At 49.7% G+C, this 23,913-nt stretch overlaps 1 pseudogene; it reads right to left on the bottom strand.

The window, feature by feature from the left end:
- The window catches only part of LOC135532748 (multidrug resistance-associated protein 1-like), a 72,846-nt pseudogene that overhangs the window by 34,811 nt on the left and 14,122 nt on the right, over positions 1–23,913 (bottom strand).

Genomic DNA, 23,913 nt, shown 5'->3' with positions numbered 1-23,913 from the left:
TCACCTTCTCCCTGATCTAACCCCCACCAGACCCCCTCCTGTCCTCACCTTCTCCCTGATCTAACCCCCACCAGACCCCCTCCTGGCCTCACCTTCTCCCTGATCTAACCCTGACCCCCACCAGACCCCCTCCTGTCCTCACCTTCTCCCTGATCTAACCCTAACCCCCACCAGACCCCCTCCTGTCCTCACCTTCTCCCTGATCTAACCCCCACCTGTCCTCACCTTCTCCCTGATCTAACCCTAACCCCCACCAGACCCCCTAATGTCCTCACCTTCTCCCTGATCTAACCCCCACCAGACCCCCTCCTGTCCTCACCTTCTCCCTGATCTAACCCCCATCAGACCCCCTCCTGTCCTCACCTTCTCCCTGATCGAACCTAACCCCCACCAGACCCCCTAATGTCCTCACCTTCTCCCTGATCTAACCCCCACCAGACCCCATCCTGCCCTCACCTTCTCCCTGATCTAACCCTAACCCCCACCAGACCCCCTAATGTCCTCACCTTCTCCCTGATCTAACCCCCACCAGACCCCCTCCTGTCCTCACCTTCTCCCTGATCTAACCCCCACCAGACCCCCTCCTGTCCTCACCTTCTCCCTGATCGAACCCCCACCAGATCCCCTCCTGTCCTCACCTTCTCCCTGATCTAACCCTAACCCCCACCATACCCCCTCCTGTCCTAACCTTCTCCCTGATCTAACCCTAACCCCCACCAGACCCTCTCCTGTCCTCACCTTCTCACTGATCTAACCCTAACCCCCACCAGACCCCCTCCTGTCCTCACCTTCTCCCTGATCTAATCCCCACCAGACCCACTGCTGTCCTCACCTTCTCCCTGATCTAACCCCCACCAGACCCCCTCCCTTCCTCACCTTCTCCCTGATCTAACCCCCACCAGACCCCCACCTGTCCTCACCTTCTCCCTGATCGAACCCCCACCAGACCCCTCCTGTTCTCACCTTCTCCCTGATCTAACCCTAACCCCCACCAGACCCCCTCCTGTCCTCACCTTCTCCCTGATCTAACCCCCACCAGACCCCCTCCTGTCCTCACCTTCTCCCTGATCTAACCCTAACCCCCACCAGACCCTCTCCTGTCCTCACCTTCTCCCTGATCTAACCCTAACCCCCACCAGACCCCCTCCTGTCCTCACCTTCTCCCTGATCTAACCCCCACCAGACCCCCTCCTGTCCTCACCTTCTCCCTGATCTAACCCCCACCAGACCCCCTCCCTTCCTCACCTTCTCCCTGATCTAACCCCCACCAGACCCCCACCTGTCCTCACCTTCTCCCTGATCGAACCCCCACCAGACCCCCTCCTGTCCTCACCTTCTCCCTGATCTAACCCTAACCCCCACCAGACCCTCTCCTGTCCTCACCTTCTCCCTGATCTAACCCTAACCCCCACCAGACCCCCTCCTGTCCTCACCTTCTCCCTGATCTAACCCCCACCAGACCCCCTCCTGTCCTCACCTTCTCCCTGATCTAACCCCCACCAGACCCCCTCCTGTCCTCACCTTCTCCCTGATCTAACCCTAACCCCCACCAGACCCCCTCCTATCCTCACCTTCTCCCTGATCTAACCCTAACCCCCACCAGACCCCTCCTATCCTCACCTTCTCCCTGATCTAACCCTAACCCCCACCAGACCCCCTCCTATCCTCACCTTCTCCCTGATCTAACCCTAACCCCCACCAGACCCCCTCCTGTCCTCACCTTCTCTCTGATCTAACCCTAACCCCCACCAGACCCTCTCCTGTCCTCACCTTCTCCCTGATCTAACCCTAACCCCCACCAGACCCCCTCCTGTCCTCACCTTCTCCCTGATCTAACCCCCACCAGACCCCCTCCTGTCCTCACCTTCTCCCTGATCTAACCCCCACCAGACCCCCTCCTGTCCTCACCTTCTCCCTGATCTAACCCTAACCCCCACCAGACCCCTCCTATCCTCACCTTCTCCCTGATCTAACCCTAACCCCCACCAGACCCCTCCTGTCCTCACCTTCTCCCTGATCTAACCCTAACCCCCACCAGACCCCCTCCTATCCTCACCTTCTCCCTGATCTAACCCTAACCCCCACCAGACCCCCTCCTGTCCTCACCTTCTCTCTGATCTAACCCTAACCCCCACCAGACCCCCTCCTGTCCTCACCTTCTCCCTGATCTAACCCTAACCCCCACCAGACCCCCTCCTGTCCTCACCTTCTCCCTGATCTAACCCTAACCCCCACCAGACCCCCTCCTATCCTCACCTTCTCCCTGATCTAACCCCCACCAGACCCCCTCCTGTCCTCACCTTCTCCCTGATCTAACCCTAACCCCCACCAGACTCCCTCCTGTCCTACCCTTCTCCCTGATCTAACCCTAACCCCCACCAGACCCTCTCCTGTCCTCACCTTCTCCCTGATCTAACCCTAACCCCCACCAGACCCCCTCCTGTCCTCACCTTCTCCCTGATCTAACCCCCACCAGACCCCCTCCTGTCCTCACCTTCTCCCTGATCTAACCCCCACCAGACCCCCTCCCTTCCTCACCTTCTCCCTGATCTAACCCCCACCAGACCCCCACCTGTACTCACCTTCCCCCTGATCGAACCCCCACCAGACCCCCTCCTGTCCTCACCTTCTCCCTGATCTAACCCTAACCCCCACCAGACCCCCTCCTGTCCTCATCTTCTCCCTGATCTAACCCCCACCAGACCCCTCCTGTCCTCACCTTCTCCCTGATCTAACCCTAACCCCCACCAGACCCCCTCCTGTCCTCACCTTCTCCCTGATCTAACCCTAAACCCCAGCAGACCCCCTCCTGTCCTCACCTTCTCCCTGATCTAACCCTAACCCCCACCAGACCCCCTCCTGTCCTCACCTTCTCCCTGATCTAACCCTAACCCCCAGCAGACCCCCTCCTGTTCTCACCTTCTCCCTGATCTAACCCCCACCAGACCCCCTCCTATCCTCACCTTCTCCCTGATCTAACCCCCACCAGACCCCCTCCTGTCCTCACCTTCTCCCTGATCTAACCCCCACCAGACCCCCTCCTGTCCTCACCTTCTCCCCGATCTCAGTGCCGTCTCCAGCAGGCAGGATCTCCAGGTCTGGCAGCAGGGCGCAGGCCTCCACCACTCTGTGGTACCAGCTCTCCTTCCTCTCCTGACCAAACACGATGTTGTCTTTCAGGGTGGCATTCTGGATCCACGCCTGCTGAGGCACATAGGCCACAGAGCCCTGGAGAGAGAGAGGGAGGGAGGGAGGGAGGGAGGGAGGGAGGGAGGGAGGGAGGGAGGGAGGGAGGGAGGGGGAGGGAGGGAGGGAGGGAGGGAGGGAGGGGGAGGGAGGGAGGGAGGGAGAGAGAGAGGGGGAAGAGAGAGAGAGGGAAAGAGAGAGAGAGAGGGGGAAGAGAGAGAGGGAAAAGAGAGAGAGAGGGAAAGAGAGAGAGAGAGGGAAAGAGAGAGAGGGAAAGAGAGAGAGAGGGAAGAGAGAGAGAGGGAAAAGAGAGAGATAGAGATAGAGGGGGAGAGAGGGAGGGAGGGGAGAGAGGAGGGATGGAGAGAGAGATAGTGGGGGAAGAGAGGGAGAGATAGTGGGGGGAGAGAGGGAGGGAGGGAAAGAGAGAGAGATAGTGGGGGAAGAGAGGGAGAGATAGTGGGGGGAGAGAGGGAGGGAGGGGGAGAGACATAACATCAACAGTCATAGCTGCTGATGTTAAAACCAACTACATCATGCCGTGGTCTGGTGTCTTAGCTCCAGACTCTAGACCACATGCCCCTGCTGACGTGGGTTGGAGCCCCACCTTGGCCAGCCCCTGTCAACACCCCTACTATCTGTCTCCCTGGCAACACACCTGGACTGTACAAAAGTATACAGATATGGAAGGAGTTTGTATACAACACCCAATCACCCCTCTCTCCCTCTCTCTCTCCCTCTCCCTCTCTCTCTCTCTCGTCAGCCTTAAGTGTTTATGTACCTTGACAGAGACAGATCCCTCTAGTTTCTCCATCTCCCCCAGCAGAGCAGAGAGCAGAGAGGATTTCCCTGAGCCAACGTGTCCCACCACAGCTACCAGAGACCCATCTGGGATACGTACACTCAACCTGCAGAGACAGAGAAACAGAGAGAGAGAGAGATCGAGGGAGAGAGAGAGGGATAGAGGGAGAAAGAGAGGGAGAGAGGGAGAAAGAGAAGGAGAGAGAGAGAAAGAAGAAGAGAGAGAGAGAGAGAGAGAGAGAGAGAGAGGGAGAGAGGGATAGAGGGAGAAAGAGAAAGAGAGAGAGAGAGAGGGATAGAGGGAGAAAGAAGAAGAAGAGAGGGAGAGAGAGAAAGGGAGAGCGAGACAGCAAGAGAGGAGTTAGAGGCTGTGTGTATGTATACTATAGTAATAGAATATGCAGTAAGCTGTGTGTATGTATACTATAGTAATAGAATATGCAGTAAGCTGTGTGTATGTATACTACTATAGTAATAGAATATGCAGTAAGCTGTGTGTATGTATACTATAGTAATGGAATATGCAGTAAGCTGTGTGTATGTATACTACTATAGTAATAGAATATGCAGTAAGCTGTGTGTATGTATACTATAGTAATAGAATATGCAGTAAGCTGTGTGTATGTATACTACTATAGTAATAGAATATGCAGTAAGCTGTGTGTATGTATACTATAGTAATAGAATATGCAGTAAGCTGTGTGTATGTATACTACTATAGTAATAGAATATGCAGTAAGCTGTGTGTATGTATACTATAGTAATAGAATATGCAGTAAGCTGTGTGTATGTATACTACTATAGTAATAGAATATGCAGTAAGCTGTGTGTATGTATACTATAGTAATAGAATATGCAGTAAGCTGTGTGTATGTATACTACTATAGTAATAGAATATGCAGTAAGCTGTGTGTATGTATACTACTATAGTAATGGAATATGCAGTAAGCTGTGTGTATGTATACTACTATAGTAATGGAATATGCAGTAAGCTGTGTGTATGTATACTACTATGGTAATAGAATATGTAGTAAGCTGTGTGTATGTATACTATAGTAATATAATATGCAGTAAGCTGTGTGTATGTATACTATAGTAATATAATATGCAGTAAGCTGTGTGTATGTATACTACTATAGTAATAGAATATGTAGTAAGCTGTGTGTATGTATACTACTATAGTAATAGAATATGCAGTAAGCTGTGTGTATGTATACTATAGTAATATAATATGCAGTAAGCTGTGTGTATGTATACTACTATAGTAATAGAATATGCAGTAAGCTGTGTGTATGTATACTACTATAGTAATATAATATGCAGTAAGCTGTGTGTATGTATACTACTATAGTAATGGAATATGTAGTAAGCTGTGTGTATGTATACTACTATAGTAATAGAATATGCAGTAAGCTGTGTGTATGTATACTATAGTAATAGAATATGCAGTAAGCTGTGTGTATGTATACTACTATAGTAATAGAATATGCAGTAAGCTGTGTGTATGTATACTATAGTAATAGAATATGCAGTAAGCTGTGTGTATGTATACTATAGTAATAGAATATGCAGTAAGCTGTGTGTATGTATACTACTATAGTCATAGAATATGCAGTAAGCTGTGTGTATGTATACTACTATAGTAATATAATATGCAGTAAGCTGTGTGTATGTATACTATAGTAATAGAATATGCAGTAAGCTGTGTGTATGTATACTATAGTAATGGAATATGCAGTAAGCTGTGTGTATGTATACTATAGTAATAGAATATGCAGTAAGCTGTGTGTATGTATACTATAGTAATGGAATATGCAGTAAGCTGTGTGTATGTATACTACTATAGTAATAGAATATGCAGTAAGCTGTGTGTATGTATACTACTATAGTAATGGAATATGCAGTAAGCTGTGTGTATGTATACTACTATAGTAATAGAATATGCAGTAAGCTGTGTGTATGTATACTACTATAGTAATATAATATGCAGTAAGCTGTGTGTATGTATACTATAGTAATGGAATATGCAGTAAGCTGTGTGTATGTATACTACTATAGTAATAGAATATGCAGTAAGCTGTGTGTATGTATACTATAGTAATAGAATATGCAGTAAGCTGTGTGTATGTATACTATAGTAATGGTAATATAGTAATATGCAGTAAGCCTCCAACTGCCATGAAAGTAACAAAGTCAAGAGGGGGGGGGGGGGTGAATACATGGGACAACACTCTTCTTTGAGCATTACCTCTTCAGAGTGGGGGCATCGTTTCTACACCAGCTGAACACCCCGTCCTCAATGGAGATACTGTCTGAGCCTGGGAACAGAGGAAGACATACAAGAGAGAGGAACAGGAATTGAGTAGAAAGAGAGAGAGAGAGGGAGAGTATTGAAGCCTCATTAAAGACTAACACATCAAACAGCATCTGGGTACAGAGGCTGGGATGATCTTTCTGCCTGTGTTTCTCACTCTGTCTGTGTGTGTTTCTCACTCTGTGTGTGTGTGTGTGTGTGTGTGTGTGTGTGTGTGTGTGTGTGTGTGTGTGTGTACATATGTGACTCACAGCCTGCTACAGCCCTGCGCTCCACACTGTCCTCCTGCAGCTCCTCATGAGACAGAAACACACACAGACGTTTCATAGAAACACTGGCCTGCAGAGAGAGATGGAGGGAAGGAGAGAGAAAGAGACAGGGAGAGAGGGACACAGATGGAGGGAGGGAGAGAGAAAGAGACAGGGAGAGAGGGAGACAGATGGAGGGAGGGAGAGAGAAAGAGACAGGGAGAGAGGGACACAGATGGAGGGAGGGAGAGAGAAAGAGACAGGGAGAGAGGGACACAGATGGAGGGAGAGAGAAAGAGACAGGGAGAGAGGGAGACAGATGGAGGGAGGGAGAAAGAGACAGATGGAGGGAGAGAGAAAGAGACAGATGGAGGAAGGAGACAGCGGGGTGAGGGAGAGAGAAAGAGACAGGGAGAGAGGGACACCGATGGAGGGAGGGAAAGAGACAGAGATGGAGGAAGGAGACAGCGGGGTGAGGGAGAGAGAAAGAGACAGGGAGAGAGGGAGACAGATGGAGGGAGGGAGAGAGAAAGAGACAGAGAGAGAGGGACACCGATGGAGGGAGGGAAAGAGACAGAGATGGAGGAAGGAGACAGCGGGGTGAGGGAGAGAGAAAGAGACAGGGAGAGAGGGAGACAGATGGAGGGAGGGAGAGAGAAAGAGACAGGGAGAGAGGGAGACAGATGGAGTGAGGGAGAGAGAAAGAGACAGGGAGAGAGGGAGACAGATGGAGGGAGGGAGAGAAAGAGAGACAGATGGAGGAAGGAGACAGCAGGGAGAGGATACATATTAGTGATGCGCTGGTTGATTCATAACCCGCAGACCCCACAGTTATATCTGCAGGAGGATGGGTTTAGGGTCATTACATATTGTGTGGCTGAAGGGTCCCGCTGAAGGGCAGGTGGGTTTGTGGCTGGTTGGTTGGTTGGCTGAAGGGCAGGTGGGTGGCTGAAGGGCGGGTGGTTGGCTGAAGGGCGGGTGGTTGGCTGAAAGGCGGGTGGGGGGCTGAAGGGCGGGTGGGGGGCTGAAGGGCGGGTGGTTGGCTGAAGGGCGGGTGGTTGGCTGAAGGGGGCGGGTGGTTGGCTGAAGAGCGGGTGGTTGGCTGAAGGGGCGGGTGGTTGGCTGAAGGGCGGGTGGGGGGCTGAAGGGCGGGTGGGGGGCTGAAGGGCGGGTGGTTGGCTGAAGGGCGGGTGGGGGGCTGAAGGGCGGGTGGGGGGCTGAAGGGCGGGTAGTTGGCTGAAGGGCGGGTGGGGGGCTGAAGGGCGGGTGGTTGGCTGAAGGGCGGGTGGTTGGCTGAAGAGCGGGTGGTTGGCTGAAGGGCAGGTGGTTGGCTGAAGGGCAGGTGGGGGGCTGAAGGGCAGGTGGTTGGCTGAAGGGCAGGTGGGGGGCTGAAGGGCGGGTGGTTGGCTGAAGGGCAGGTGGGGGCTGAAGAGCGGGTGGTTGGCTGAAGGGCAGGTGGGGGGCTGAAGGGCGGGTGGTTGGCTGAAGGGCGGGTGGTTGGCTGAAGGGCGGGTGGTTGGCTGAAGGGCGGGTGGGGGGCTGAAGAGCGGGTGGTTGGCTGAAGGGCAGGTGGGGGCTGAAGGGCGGGTGGTTGGCTGAAGGGCGGGTGGTTGGCTGAAGGGCGGGTGGTTGGCTGAAGGGCAGGTGGGGGGCTGAAGAGCGGGTGGTTGGCTGAAGGGCAGGTGGGGGGCTGAAGGGCGGGTGGTTGGCTGAAGGGCGGGTGGGGGCTGAAGAGCGGGTGGGGGGCTGAAGGGCAGGTGGGGGGCTGAAGAGCGGGTGGTTGGCTGAAGGGCAGGTGGGGGCTGAAGGGCGGGTGGTTGGCTGAAGGGCGGGTGGTTGGCTGAAGGGCGGGTGGTTGGCTGAAGGGTGGCTGAAGGGTGGCTGAAGGGCAGGTGGTTGGCTGAAGGGTGGCTGAAGGGTGGGGGGGCAACTGAAGGGTCCCGCTGAAGGGTGGGCGGGTTTGTGGCTGGTTGGTTGGCTGAAGGGCAGGTGGGTGGCTGAAGGGCGGGTGGTTGGCTGAAGGGCGGGTGGTTGGCTGAAGGGCGGGTGGTTGGCTGAAGGGCGGGTGGTTGGCTGAAGGGCAGGTGGTTGGCTGAAGGGCAGGTGGGGGGCTGAAGGGCAGGTGGTTGGCTGAAGGGCAGGTGATTGGCTGAAGGGCAGGTGGGGGGCTGAAGGGCAGGTGGTTGGCTGAAGGGCAGGTGATTGGCTGAAGGGCAGGTGGGGGGCTGAAGGGCGGGTGGTTGGCTGAAGGGCGGGTGGTTGGCTGAAGGGCGGGTGGTTGGCTGAAGGGTGGCTGAAGGGCAGGTGGTTGGCTGAAGGGTGGCTGAAGGGTGGCTGAAGGGCAGGTGGTTGGCTGAAGGGTGGCTGAAGGGTGGCTGAAGGGCAGGTGGTTGGCTTGAAGGGTGGCTGAAGGGCGGGTGGTTGGCTGAAGGGCGGGTGGTTGGCTGAAGGGCGGGTGGTTGGCTGAAGGGCGGGTGGAGGGCTGAAGGGCGGGTGGGGGGCTGAAGGGCGGGTGGGGGGCTGAAGGGCAGGTGGTTGACTGAAGGGCGGGTGGTTGACTGAAGGGTGGCTGAAGGGTGGCTGAAGGGCGGGTGGTTGGCTGAAGGTCGGGTGGTTGGCTGAAGGGTGGCTGAAGGGTGGCTGAAGGGTGGCTGAAGGGCATGTGGTTGGCTGAAGGGTGGCTGAAGGGCGGGTGGGTGGCTGAAGGGTGGCTGAAGGGTGGCTGAAGGGCGGGTGGTTGGCTGAAGGGCGGGTGGTTGGCTAAAGGGCGGGTGGTTGGCTGAAGGGTGGCTGAAGGGTGACTGAAGGGCAGGTGGTTGGCTGAAGGGTGGCTGAAGGGCGGGTGGTTGGCTGAAGGGCGGGTGGGGGGCTGAAGGGCGGGTGGGGGGCTGAAGGGCAGGTGGTTGACTGAAGGGCGGGTGGTTGACTGAAGGGTGGCTGAAGGGTGGCTGAAGGGGCGGGTGGTTGGCTGAAGGTCGGGTGGTTGGCTGAAGGGTGGCTGAAGGGTGGCTGAAGGGTGGCTGAAGGGCAGGTGGTTGGCTGAAGGGTGGCTGAAGGGCGGGTGGGTGGCTGAAGGGTGGCTGAAGGGTGGCTGAAGGGCGGGTGGTTGGCTGAAGGGCGGGTGGTTGGCTAAAGGGCGGGTGGTTGGCTGAAGGGTGGCTGAAGGGTGGCTGAAGGGCGGGTGGTTGGCTGAAGGGCGGCTGAAGGGTGGCTGAAGGGCAGGTGGTTGGCTGAAGGGTGGCTGAAGGGCGGGTGGGTGGCTGAAGGGTGGCTGAAGGGCAGGTGGTTGGCTGAAGGGTGGCTGAAGGGCGGGTGGTTGGCTGAAGGGCGGGTGGTTGGCTGAAGGGTGGCTGAAGGGTGGCTGAAGGGTGGCTGAAGGGCGGGTGGGTGGCTGAAGGGTGGCTGAAGGGTGGCTGAAGGGCAGGTGGTTGGCTGAAGGGTGGCTGAAGGGCAGGTGGTTGGCTGAAGGGTGGCTGAAGGGCAGGTGGGTGGCTGAAGGGTGGCTGAAGGGTGGCTGAAGGGTGGCTGAAGGGCGGCTGAAGGGTGGCTGAAGGGTGGCTGAAGGGCGGGTGGGTGGCTGAAGGGTGGCTGAAGGGCAGGTGGGTGGCTGAAGGGTGGCTGAAGGGCGGCTGAAGGGTGGCTGAAGGGTGGCTGAAGGGCGGGTGGGTGGCTGAAGGGTGGCTGAAGGGTGGCTGAAGGGCAGGTGTTTGGCTGAAGGGCGGGTTAAAAAAATAGAAGCAATCCCTTGATTGTGTATTTTAGGCTACATGGAGGTTGTTATATATTATTGACATTTGCACAGTATAGGCTGTTATCGCTCGAGTTACCAGTGTCGCCTGCTATCGCTAGAGTTACCAGTGTAGCCTGTTATCGCTCGAGTTACCAGTGTAGCCTGTTATCGCTCGAGTTACCAGTGTAGCCTGTTATCGCTCGAGTTACCAGTGTAGCCTGTTATCGCTCGAGTTACCAGTGTAGCCTGCTATCGCTCGAGTTACCAGTGTAGCCTGTTATCGCTCGAGTTACCAGTGTAGCCTGTTATCGCTCGAGTTACCAGTGTAGCCTGTTATCGCTCGAGTTACCAGTGTAGCCTGTTATCGCTAGAGTTACCAGTGTAGCCTGTTATCGCTCGAGTTACCAGTGTAGCCTGATATCGCTCGAGTTACCAGTGTAGCCTGATATCGCTCGAGTTACCAGTGTAGCCTGTTATCGCTAGAGTTACCAGTGTAGCCTGGACAATTTATAGAATGACAAAAATAAAGAATTACAGGGGGCAGTTTGGAAAAAAACTTATCCCGTCCTAATCGTCCTCTGGAATAACGAACATTCCAACGTTCTGTAGTTACACTAGTCCCGTGTGAATAGGGCTTTATCCTTAATGATAAATATATAACCAACGTTCTGTAGTTACACTAGCCCCGTGTGAATAGGGCTTTATCCTTAATAATAAATATATAACCAACGTTCTGTAGTTACACTAGCCCCGTGTGAATAGGGCTTTATCCTTAATAATAAATATATAACCAACGTTCTGTAGTCACACTAGTCCCGTGTGAATAGGGCTTTATCCTTAATAATAAATATATAACCAACGTCCTGTAGTTACACTAGTCCCGTGTGAATAGGGCTTTATCCTTAATAATAAATATATAACCAACGTTCTGTAGTTACACTAGCCCCGTGTGAATAGGGCTTTATCCTTAATAATAAATATATAACCAACGTTCTGTAGTCACACTAGTCCCGTGTGAATAGCGCTTTATCCTTAATGATAAATATATAACCAACGTTCTGTAGTTACACTAGTCCCGTGTGAATAGGGCTTTATCCTTAATGATAAATATATAACCAACGTTCTGTAGGTACACTAGTCCCGTGTGAATAGGGCTTTATCCTTAATGATAAATATATAACCAACGTTCTGTAGTTACACTAGTCCCGTGTGAATAGCGCTTTATCCTTACTGATAAATATATAACCAACCTTCTGTAGGTACACTAGTCCCGTGTGAATAGGGCTTTATCCTTAATAATAAATATATAACCAACGTTCTGTAGTTACACTAGTCCCGTGTGAATAGGGCTTTATCCTTAATAATAAATATATAACCAATGTTCTGTAGGTACACTAGTCCCGTGTGAATAGGGCTTTATCCTTAATGATAAATATATAACCAACGTTCTGTAGGTACACTAGTCCCGTGTGAATAGGGCTTTATCCTTAATGATAAATATATAACCAACGTTCTGTAGGTACACTAGTCCCGTGTGAATAGGGCTTTATCCTTAATGATAAATATATAACCAACGTTCTGTAGGTACACTAGTCCCGTGTGAATAGGGCTTTATCCTTAATGATAAATATATAACCAACGTTCTGTAGGTACACTAGTCCCGTGTGAATAGGGCTTTATCCTTAATAATAAATATATAACCAACGTTCTGTAGGTACACTAGTCCCGTGTGAATAGCGCTTTATCCTTAATAATAAATATATAACCAACGTTCTGTAGGTACACTAGTCCCGTGTGAATAGGGCTTTATCCTTAATAATAAATATATAACCAACGTTCTGTAGTTACACTAGTCCCGTGTGAATAGGGCTTTATCCTTAATAATAAATATATAACCAACGTTCTGTAGTCACACTAGTCCCGTGTGAATAGGGCTTTATCATTAATAATAAATATATAACCAACGTTCTGTAGTTACACTAGTCCCGTGTGAATAGGGCTTTATCCTTAATGATAAATATATAACCAACGTTCTGTAGGTACACGAGTCCCGTGTGAATAGCGCTTTATCCTTAATGATAAATATATAACCAACGTTCTGTAGTAACAAGCCATTTTGCCACAACTTTGGAAACATGCTTGGGGTTATTGTCCATTTGGAAGACACATTTGCGACCAAGCTTTAACTTCCTGACTGATGTCTGTAGATGTTGCTTCAATATATCTACATAATTTTCATGATGCCATCTATTTTGTGAAGTGCACAGTCCCTCCTGCAGCAATGCACCCCCACAACATGATGCTGGCACCCCCACAACATGATGCTGCCACCCCCACAACATGATGCTGCCACCCCCACAACATGATGATGCCACCCCCACAACATGATGCTGCCACCTCCATGCTTCACGGTTGGGATGGTGTTCTCCCCCTTTTCCCTCCAAACATAACAATGGTCATTATGGCCAAACAGTTCTATTTTTGTTTCATCAGACCAGAGGACATTTCTCCAAAAAGTACGATCTTTGTCCCCAATGTGCTGTTGCAAACCGTAGTCTGTCTTTTTATGGCGGTTTTGGAGCAGTGGCTTCTTCCTTGCTGAGCGGCCTTTCCAGGTTATGTCGATATAGGACTCGTTTTACTGTGGATATAGATACTTTTGTACCTGTTTCCTCCAGCATCTTCACAAGGTCCTTTGCTGTTGTTCTGAGATCGATTTGCACTTTTCGCACCAAAGTGCTTTCATCTCTAGGAGACAGAACGCGTCCCCTTCCTGAGCGGTATGAAGACTGCGTGGTCCCATGGTGTTTATACTTGCGTACTATTGTTTGTACAGATGGTACCTTCAGGCGTTTGTAAATGGCTCCCAAGGATGAACCAGACTTGTGGAGGTCTACAATTGTCTTGGCTGATTTCTTTTGATTTTCCCATGATGTCAAGCAAGGAGGCGCTGAGTTTGAAGGTAGGCCTTGAAATACATCCACAGGTACACCTCCAATTGACTCAAATTATGTCAATTAGCCTATCAGAAGCTTCTAAAGCCATGACATAATTTTCTCGAATTTTCCAAGCTTTTTAAAGGCAGTCAACTTAGTGTATGTAAACGTCTGACCTACTGGAATTGTGACACAGTGAATTGTAAGTGAAATAATCTGTCTGTAAACAATTGTTGGAAAAATGACTTGTGTCATGCACAAATTAGATGTCCTAACCGACTGGCCAAAGTTATAGTTTGTTAAGAAGAAATTTGTGGAGTGGTTTAAAAACTAGTTATAATGACTCCAACCTAAGTGTATGTAAACTTCTGACTTCAACTGTATACAATTCCATTACTATCAAAACTATATTGGATGATTTTTTTTACCTTTATTTTACTAGGCAAGTCAGGTAAGAACAAATTCTTATTTTCAATGGCGGCCTAGGAACGGTGGGTTACCCTGCCGACATGACTATATATATCATTCCAATACTATATTGGACATGATTTGTCATGACATTGATCAACTTTGGTTGATGGATTCATTCATGAGTAACCAACTGATTGATTGATTGACTGATTAATTAATTAGCCAATGGACTGACCGATTGACTAATTGATATACCATACTGACCTGCACCACGAGGCTGAAAGATTGATTTATTGATCAATATCTTGTCCCTGGTCACCAGCAGCATGGTACAACTCACCGGTCTGTACAGCATATGAATCTGTGTGTGTGTGTGTGTGTGTGTGTCTGTGTGTGTCTGTGTCTGTGTCTGTGTCTGTGTCTGTGTGTGTGTGTGTGTGTGTGTGTGTGTGTGTGTGTGTGTGTGTGTGTGTGTGTGTGTGTGTCTGTGTGTGTGTGTGTGTGTCTGTGTCTGTGTGTCTGTGTGGACAATTCTGATATTTTGCCCAATTATTGGCAAGAGCTGATCTGATTGGTCAAACAACGTATACAACGTATTAGGGAAACATATAAATCAGAACTGGGCTGCGTGTGTAAACGCAGCCATAGAGTGATCTACAGTACAGCCCTCAGCACGTATCTGGTCCACACTGATGATGATCACATGTTACATGTTAATGAATTAATCACCTCGATGGAATCTGATTGGTTGGAGTTAATTGGTTAGTTTACTGTTTTACTTAATTGATACATTGATGGATTTGATTTATAGATGAATACAGTGACTGATTTGATTGAATTGCATATTGATTGATTTGTAGATAGATTATTTGATCGATTGATTTGCTGTCCAGACCTGATCAGCACACCTACCTGGACCATGCTGCTGATGACCATGGGCAGCATGTTGAGGGGGAAACGCAGGATGTTGAACAGAGCCAGAGACACAAATGCCTTCTGAGCATCCAGCACGTTCCTCTCATCTATCATCACATACACTGTGAACGTAGACAGCGCCACCTGGGGGATGGGAGGGGAAATGCATGTTATATATCATAATATAACAATATATAATATCACATAAACTGAACGTACACAGCGCCACCTGAGGGGTGGGAGGGGAAATGCATGTTATATATCATAATATAACAATATATAAAATCACATACACTGAACGTACACAGTGCCACATGGGGGATGGGAGGGGAAATGCATGTTATATATCATAATATAACAATATATAATATCACATAAACTGAACGTACACAGCGCCACCTGGGGGATGGGAGGGGATGCATGTTAAATATCATCATCAGATTCCGAGGGGAGGATAGAGACAATCAAAGACAATGTTAAATATTTATGTCAGGGACATAGGTGGATCAAGTCACCATGTAAGAGTGAGTGTGAGCATGCATGTGTGTGTGTGTGTGTGTGTGCATGTGTGTGTGTGTGTGTGTGTGTGTGTGTGTGTGTGTGTGTGTGTGTGTGTGTGTGTGTGTGTGTGTGTGTGTGTGTGTGTGTGTGTGTGTGTGTGTGTCTACATGTCTCTGTAACTCACCAGAAAGGGAGCACAGACCCAGGTGAAGGTGGATATTGCCCCCAGGTAAGCAGCCTTCTTGAGGACACGGAGCTCGCTCTCTCTGATGGCTGACACCTTGTCTTTGAAGGCCAGCTCCCACGCATACAGCTTCAACACCTTTAGGTTCAGGTTCAGGTTCAGGTTTATTTGAACATCTCGGTACATATTCAGAAACATTGATCAAATTGATCAAATTTGTGTCTGACTGAGCTCGTCCGGCTGTGTCTGACTGAGCTCGTCCGGCTGTGTCTGTCTCAGCTCGTCCGGCTGTGTCTGTCTCAGCTCGTCTGGCTGTGTCTCTCTGAGCTCGTCCGGCTGTGTCTAACTGAGCTCGTCCGGCTGTGTCTGTCTCAGCTCGTCTGGCTGTGTCTGTCTCAGCTCGTCTGGCTGTGTCTGTCTCAGCTCGTCTGGCTGTGTCTAACTGAGCTCGTCCGGCTGTGTCTCTCTGAGCTCGTCCGGCTGTGTCTCTCTGAGCTCGTCCGGCTGTGTCTCTCTGAGCTCGTCCGGCTGTGTCTGTCTCAGCTCGTCCGGCTGTGTCTGTCTCAGCTCGTCCGGCTGTGTCTGTCTCAGCTCGTCCGGCTGTGTCTGTCTCAGCTCGTCCGGCTGTGTCTGTCTCAGCTCGTCCGGCTGTGTCTGTCTCAGCTCGTCCGGCTGTGTCTGTCTCAGCTCGTCCGGCTGTGTCTGACTGAGCTCGTCCGGCTGTGTCTCTCTGAGCTCGTCCGGCTGTGTCTCTCTGAGCTCGTCCGGCTGTGTCTGTCTCAGCTCGTCCGGCTGTGTCTGTCTCAGCTCGTCCGGCTGTGTCTGTCTCAGCTCGTCCGGCTGTGTCTAACTGAGCTCGTCCGGCTGTGTCTCTCTGAGCTCGTCCGGCTGTGTCTGTCTCAGCTCGTCCGGCTGTGTCTCTCTGAGCTCGCCCGGCTGTGTCTGTCTCAGCTCGTCCGGCTGTGTCTGTCTCAGCTCGTCTGGCTGTGTCTGTCTCAGCTCGTCTGGCTGTGTCTAACTGAGCTCGTCCGGCTGTGTCTGTCTCAGCTCGTCCGGCTGTGTCTGTCTCAGCTCGTCTGGCTGTGTCTGTCTCAGCTCGTCTGGCTGTGTCTGTCTCAGCTCGTCTGGCTGTGTCTAACTGAGCTCGTCCGGCTGTGTCTCTCTGAGCTCGTCCGGCTGTGTCTCTCTGAGCTCGTCCGGCTGTGTCTGTCTCAGCTCGTCCGGCTGTGTCTGTCTCAGCTCGTCCGGCTGTGTCTCTCTGAGCTCGTCCGGCTGTGTCTAACTGAGCTCGTCCGGCTGTGTCTCTCTGAGCTCGTCCGGCTGTGTCTGTCTCAGCTCGTCCGGCTGTGTCTGACTGAGCTCGTCCGGCTGTGTCTAACTGAGCTCGTCCGGCTGTGTCTCTCTGAGCTCGTCCGGCTGTGTCTAACTGAGCTCGTCCGGCTGTGTCTAACTGAGCTCGTCCGGCTGTGTCTGTCTCAGCTCGTCCGGCTGTGTCTGTCTCAGCTCGTCCGGCTGTGTCTGTCTCAGCTCGTCCGGCTGTGTCTGTCTCAGCTCGTCCGGCTGTGTCTCTCTGAGCTCGTCCGGCTGTGTCTAACTGAGCTCGTCCGGCTGTGTCTGTCTCAGCTCGTCCGGCTGTGTCTCTCTGAGCTCGTCCGGCTGTGTCTGTCTCAGCTCGTCCGGCTGTGTCTAAACTGAGCTCGTCAGGCTGTGTCTGTCTGGCTTAATAAACCCCAAACGCAGCCCATCTGGCACTCCAGCCAGGCTAGAGGAAACGCTGAAAGAACTGGAATCTGAAGTATTTGACCCCAACCCTGACATGCAGAAACATACATAAAATGTGATACAAATTCAAACAGTATATAAACCTCAGGTCAAAAGACATGTGATGTGATACCTTGATGCCGTTGAGAACTTCATTCATCAGCTTGATGCGGTTGTCTTTACTCTTCATCTGAGCGACCTGGTGATCACAACACCACAATACCATCACATAAACTGAACGTACACAGCGCCACCTGGGGGATGGGAGGGGAAATGCAGTGCGGCAGTGTAGCCTAGTGGTTAGAGCGTTGGACTAGTAACCGGAAGGTTGCGAGTTCAAACCCCCGAGCTGACAAGGTACAAATCTGTCGTTCTGCCCCTGAACAGGCAGTTAACCCACTGTTCCCAGGCAGTCATTGAAAATAAGAATTTGTTCTTAACTGACTTGCCTAGTAAAATAAAGGTAAAATAAAGGTAAAATAAAAATAAATAAAAAACATCTCTGCTACATGTCTATTATATCTCTGCTACATTTCTAGTGATACCTGGTATCAGAGTGATGTTGTGAATAAGGGGTCAGAGAGGTACCTGGTATGCTGTGAATAAGGGGTCAGAGAGGTACCTGGTATGTTGTGTATAAGGGGTCAGAGAGGTACCTGGTATGTTGTGTATAAGGGGTCAGAGAGGTACCTGGTATGTTGTGAATAAGGGGTCAGAGAGGTACCCGGTATGTTGTGAATAAGGGGTCAGAGAGGTACCTGGTATGTTTTGGTCTTCATGGCGATCACACCGTTGATTGGCACCATCAGAACCATTACAGCCACGCCAGCCAGCACCGACGGACCCAAGTTCTACACAGGACATGACATCACAAACCATTGAGAACTCGTTAAGACGACAACAGTCTCTGCTGCGTATGTAACAGAGTTGGATTCAGAACCTCACTCCTTAGCTTGAAATGTGTCTACTTGCGCCATCAAAATGCTATCCAGATCACACCCAGTCAGTAACAAGTACCTGCCACAGGATGTACAGAACCAGTATGACCTCTTGGTTTATTTAAAGATCTTTGGTGCGTACCTGCCACAGGAAGTACAGGGCCAGTATGACCTCTTGGTTTATTTAAAGATCTTTGGTGCGTACCTGCCACAGGAAGTACAGGGCCAGTATGACCTCTTGGTTTATTTTATAGATCTTTGGTGCGTACCTGCCACAGGAAGTACAGGGCCAGTATGACCTCTTGGTTTATTTAAAGATCTTTGGTGCATACCTGACACAGGAAGTACAGGGCCAGTATGACCTCTTGGTTTATTTAAAGATCTTTGGTGCGTACCTGCCACAGGAAGTACAGGGCCAGTATGACCTGTAGAGGAGCAGACCAGATCATGTTGATGTAGGTGATGAGGTCCATGAAGCGCTGGGCGTCGACCGACATCAGGTTGACGATCTCTCCCACTGTAGACGTACGCCGCGCCGCTGTTACTGATCACCAGAGCCTGGGAGGGGGCAGAGGTTAGAGGGTAAAGGTCAGACAGGGGTTAAGGGTCAATGAAGGGTCTACAAATGTCAGATCAATCGATCATCAATTGATTGATTAGTACACCTACGATCAGTAGACAGACTCTACTGTAGCGGTGTGGAGCATCATGACAAATTAAATCTCAATTAATCGCTGATCAAATCAATCAGCCAATCGCTGATCAAATCAATCAGTCAATCGCTGATCAAATCAATCAGTCAATCGCTGATCAAATCAATCAGTCAATCGCTGATCAAATCAATCAGTCAATCGCTGATCAAATCAATCAGTCACTGATCAAATCAATCAGTCGCTGATCAAATCAATCAGTCGCTGATCAAATCAATCAGTCAATCGCTGATCAAATCAATCAGTCGCTGATCAAATCAATCAGTCAATCGCTGATCAAATCAATCAATCAGTCGCTGATCAAATCAATCAGTCGCTGATCAAATCAATCAGTCGCTGATCAAATCAATCAGTCACTGATCAAATCAATCAGTCACTGATCAAATCAATCAGTCAATCAATCAAATCAAACAATCACTAATCAAATCAGTCAATCGATCAGCAGAATATTATTATTATATATATTTTTAAACGAAACCTTTATTTAAATTGTACCTTCATTTAACTAGACAAGTCAAGTCAATAGTGATTACCTTCCTGTAGACAGCTCCTACTATAGCAGTGCGTAGCCTCATTCCCGTGACGAAGCACACATGGAAGTACTTCTGCAGGATGAGGGTCTGGAAGCAGGTGCAAACGAACAGCAGCGTGGTGTAGAAGTAGCCCTGCCACGAGGGGGCGCTAGAGTCGTTCACAAACTGGATCAGCAACCTGAGGGGTTGGAGATCAAGGGGTTAGCAGGTCAGAGGTCAAAAGGCAATGACGCAGCCTGAGAGACGATGATAAAAAGAGGTCAAATGTCAGTGGGTAGGGACGGCAAGAGAGATGGACACAAAAGGCCGAATTCAAGGGTTCTTCTGACGATCTGAAACAAAACGTCCATTTGGCGACGTCAGAAGAAAAAAAACTGATTTCTAATAATTCCAAGTGCACATGAACACAGCAAGACAGGTCAGACATCTATACAGCCTGAAACCACAAGAGCACATGAACACAGCAAGACAGGTCAAACATCTATACAGCCTGAAATGACAAGAGCGAGAGAAAGAGAGGTCTAGTGTTGTACGTTGTACCCAAACTACAGTACTTTTTAAAAATATTTTATCTTGGAAAAACTGTCCTGAATTAGAATGACTTACTTTCGGTTCTTCTAATCAAATATGTTGTACGTTTGGAAACTAACTAAATGTTTTGAACTTATTAGAAAATAAATCAAGTTTTTTGGTAAGACATGAACAGAATGCATCAGTGGTTCGTATTACCTGAAACTTCCTGCAGAGGCAACGGCACGGGAATGACCGTCTGTCTGTCTGTCTGTGTGTCTGTGTGTGTGTGTGTGTGTGTGTGTGTGTGTGTGGTCTGCGTATTGTCCACCACGTTGTGTAGCCGTTAGCGATGCTAATGATAACCGTCTTACAACCACCCCCCACTAGAACAGAAACACCTACAACCCCCCCACTAGAACAGAAACACCTACAACGACCCCCACCCCCACTAGAACAGAAACACCTACAACGACCCCCCCCCAGAACAGAAACACCTACAACTACCCCCCCACTAGAACAGAAACACCTACAACTACCCCCACTAGAACAGAAACACCTACAACGACCCCCCCCCTCCACTAGAACAGAAACACCTACAACTACCCCCCCACTAGAACAGAAACACCTACAACTACCCCCCCACTAGAACAGAAACACCTACAACGACCCCTCCCCCACGAGAACAGAAACACCTACAACTACCCCCCACTAGAACAGAAACACCTACAACGACCCCCACTAGACCAGAAACACCTACAACTACCCCCACTAGACCAGAAACACCTACAACTACCCCCACTAGACCAGAAACACCTACAACTACCCCCACTAGACCAGAAACACCTACAACTACCCTCCACTAGAACAGAAACACCTACAATGACCCCCCCCCACTAGAACAGAAACACCTACAACGACCCCCCCCCACCCCCCACCCCACTAGAAGAGGAGACCAGACGAGAGTATCTCACCTACCTGAGTATATTCGGCCCCACGAACATGAGAATGTCCTGGATGATCTTGTAGAGAGAAGAGATGAGGAAGTAGGGTCCGAAGGTGAGACAGAGGGCCCAGAACAGAGAGGGTTCTCTAGTCTTCTGGGGCGTCTTCATAATCAGGATCTCTGACTCCTCTACGGGGACACCCTCCTTCTCTCCCCGAGGAGCCTTCTTTGGGGAGTACAGAGTCTTCTCCTCCGGTCTGGGAGAAAGGGCGGGAGGGGCGGGAGGGGGGGGGGGGGGAGAAGGAGTTATTTAGCGGTGTGCCCTAATGAACATGACCTTTTGACCTTGCCCGAGTGCAAACGCGCCATGACGTGCAAGTGCGCGTGTGCATGCCTGCACGTTTTCTGCACGCATGTGTGGAGGTGTGTGGTTCCTGGTGGGTTCTCCTGACCTTTTGACCTTCAGGCACTCGTTGTCCCAGCGTCGTACGAGCTGAGGGACGACCCTCTGGGAGCGGTCCTCTGAGTTCAGGCACCACAGATCCTTCTGTTCTAACGGACGCTTATAACCTGTTACTATCAGACTGGAGGAGAGGGGAGGTAGACAAATGAGCAAGAGGGAGAGAGAGAAACACACACAGAGAAACACACAGAGAGAGAGAGAAACACACAGAGAGAGAGAAACACACAGAGAGAGAGAGAGAGAGAGAAAGACAGAGAGAGAAACACAGAGAGAGAGAGAGAGAAACACAGAGAGAGAAACACAGAGAGAAACACACATAGAGAGAGAGAGAGAGAGAGACAGACAGAGAGAAACACACCGAGAGAGAGAAACACACAGAGAAAGAAACACAGAGAGAGAGAGAGAGAGAGAAACACAGAGAGAAACACACATAGAGAGAGAGAGAGAGAGAGACAGACAGAGAGAAACACACAGAGAGAGAGAAACACACACAGAGAGAGAAACACACAGAGAGAGAAACACACAGAGAGAGAAACACAGAGAGAGAGAGAGAGAGACACAGAGAGAGAAACACAGAGAGAGAAACGCAGAGAGAGAAACACAGAGAGAGAGAGAGAGACAGACAGAGAGAAACACACCGAGAGAGAGAAACACACAGAGAGAGAAACACACAGAGAGAGAAACACAGAAAGAGACATACATAGAGAGAGAAACACACAGAGAGAGAGAAACACATAGAGAGAGAAACACAGAGAGAGAGAGAGAGACAGACAGAGAGAAACACACCGAGAGAGAGAAACACACAGAGAGAGAAACACACAGAGAGAGAAACACAGAAAGAGACATACATAGAGAGAGAAACACAGAGAGAGACACACATAGAGAGACACACAGAGAGAGAGAGAGAGACAGACAGAAACACACAGAGAGAGAAATACACAGAGAGGGAGAGACAGAGAGAAACACACAGAGAGAGACACAGAGAGAGAGACACAGAGAGAGAGACACAGAGAGAGACACACAGAGAGAGAGAGACACACAGAGAGAGAGACACACACAGAGAGAGACACACACAGAGAGAGACACACACAGAGAGAGACACACACAGAGAGAGACACACACAGAGAAAGACACACACAGAGAGAGACACACAGAGAGAGAGACACACACAGAGAGAGACACACAGAGAGAGACACATAGAGAGAGAGAGACAGAAACACATAGAGAGATATACAGAGAGGGAGAGACAGAGAGAAACACACAGAGAGAGACAGACAGAGAGAAACACACAGAGAGAGAAACACAGAGAAACAGAGAGAGAGAAGCACAGAGAGAAACACAGAGAGAGAGAAACACACAGAGAGAGAGAGAAACAGAAGGAAGGAAGAAAGGAATGAAACAGTCAGCACTAACACTTCCTGTAGAAACAGAAACTCATGCCTGCTGTTTCCAGAGGGGTATCCTACAACCCAGGATCAATGAGTTCGCCAGCTAACTTCCATAAACAACCAGAAATGACTATTGATTTTTCACGGGTTCATTAAGAAAGCTAAACTTAGATGTGTTTTTGGTTGTTGAGTTAATTAGACCGTGCCAAAAGTTATTTACAAATATTTTGTCACGTTTAAATAGATTACTTCCTAACAGCTCACCCAGTGATCCACCAGAAGCTGATTCTGGACAGAAAGGAAGCTCCGATCTCAGGACAGGGATTCTGTAACCGGCAGGAGATGGATCACACAGATTAGAAACACACACACACACACACGGACACACACACACGGACACACACACACGGACACACACACACGGACACACACACATGGACACACACATACACATGCACGGACACACATACACGGACACACACACACACACACATGCACGGACACATGTACGGACACACACACACATGCACGGACACACACGCACCCTTTCTAACTTTCTCTTAATTAGATACTTATTTTCCACCATAATTTGCAAATAAATTAATTAAAAATCCTACAATGTGATTTTCTGGATTTTTCCCCCTCATTTTGTCTGTCATAGTGGAAGTGTACCTATGATGAAAATTACAGGTCTCTCTCATCTTTTTAAGTGGGAGGACTTGCACAATTGGTGGCTGACTAAATACTTTTTTGCCCCACTGTACTTGTTAGCATTGCTAACCTTTCATATTACAGAGGAACACTGGGGGGATTTTACATGTACTTGTTAGCATTGCTAACCTTTCAGATTACAGCGGCTCACTGGGGGGATTTTACATGTACTTGTTAGCATTGCTAACCTTTCATATTACAGAGGAACACTGGGGGGATTTTACATGTACTTGTTAGCATTGCTAACCTTTCATATTACAGAGGCTCAAGTGGGGTTTGAAAAATAGCGCCTCGTGTTCAGTGCCAGTATTACCGAATATCCCGGGATGGCACAAAGTCGGTATTAAAGACAATCTGGATACCGCACAAGTCTAATGTCAACCATCGAAATCAATTCATTCAAAAATTCTCCTCTTTTGGCTTGAGAGCACACAAATTGTCCCAATTGATAATCTACAATTACTGCAGACATTTGCCAATGCATTGATCATGAAATTGAAAGCTTGTCTTTATACAATGCCTTATGATAATGTTTAATGATAATGTACAAACTATATGAATAGGCATACGACATTAAAGAGAAGACGAGGCTATTTGATTAATCATTTCTTGATCATGGTTCATTTGGGACGGGGAGGGGACGGGGACAGGGGGACGGGGACAGGGGGACGGGCGGTGGGACAGGGACGGGGTGGGACGGGGACGGGGACGGGGACAGGGGGGCGGT

The sequence above is a fragment of the Oncorhynchus masou genome, unplaced genomic scaffold, assembly GCF_036934945.1.
Source record: "Oncorhynchus masou masou isolate Uvic2021 unplaced genomic scaffold, UVic_Omas_1.1 unplaced_scaffold_2005, whole genome shotgun sequence".
In the NCBI taxonomy this organism is placed as follows: domain Eukaryota; kingdom Metazoa; phylum Chordata; class Actinopteri; order Salmoniformes; family Salmonidae; genus Oncorhynchus; species Oncorhynchus masou.
This window is presented reverse-complemented; position numbering and strand designations above follow the sequence as displayed.